Raw genomic sequence first — 368 nt, 5'->3', positions numbered from 1 at the left:
TATATATATATATATATATGTATAAGCACAAACACACACATGCACACATATATATGTATATGTATGTGTGTACGTGTGTATGTGTGTGGGTGCGTATGTGTGTGTGTGTGTATGGATATTCATATATGTGCCCAAACATGCTTGTTTATATGCGTGTATAAGCATACACACCAACATTCATGCATGTATACGCATATTTACTCAGATATACATACATGCGTGAAAACTTATATAACTACACGTATGTACAGATGAATATATATATACGTTTGTATAATTATGTCAAAAACCCAAATATCCAAATTAAGGTATGTGTGAGTGTGTGTGTGTACGTGTGTATGTATGCGTGCATATATATATACATACAT

This window comes from Octopus bimaculoides, chromosome 25, assembly GCF_001194135.2.
Source record: "Octopus bimaculoides isolate UCB-OBI-ISO-001 chromosome 25, ASM119413v2, whole genome shotgun sequence".
In the NCBI taxonomy this organism is placed as follows: domain Eukaryota; kingdom Metazoa; phylum Mollusca; class Cephalopoda; order Octopoda; family Octopodidae; genus Octopus; species Octopus bimaculoides.
The sequence above is the reverse complement of the archived record's forward strand: the minus strand, read 5'-3'. Positions refer to the sequence as shown.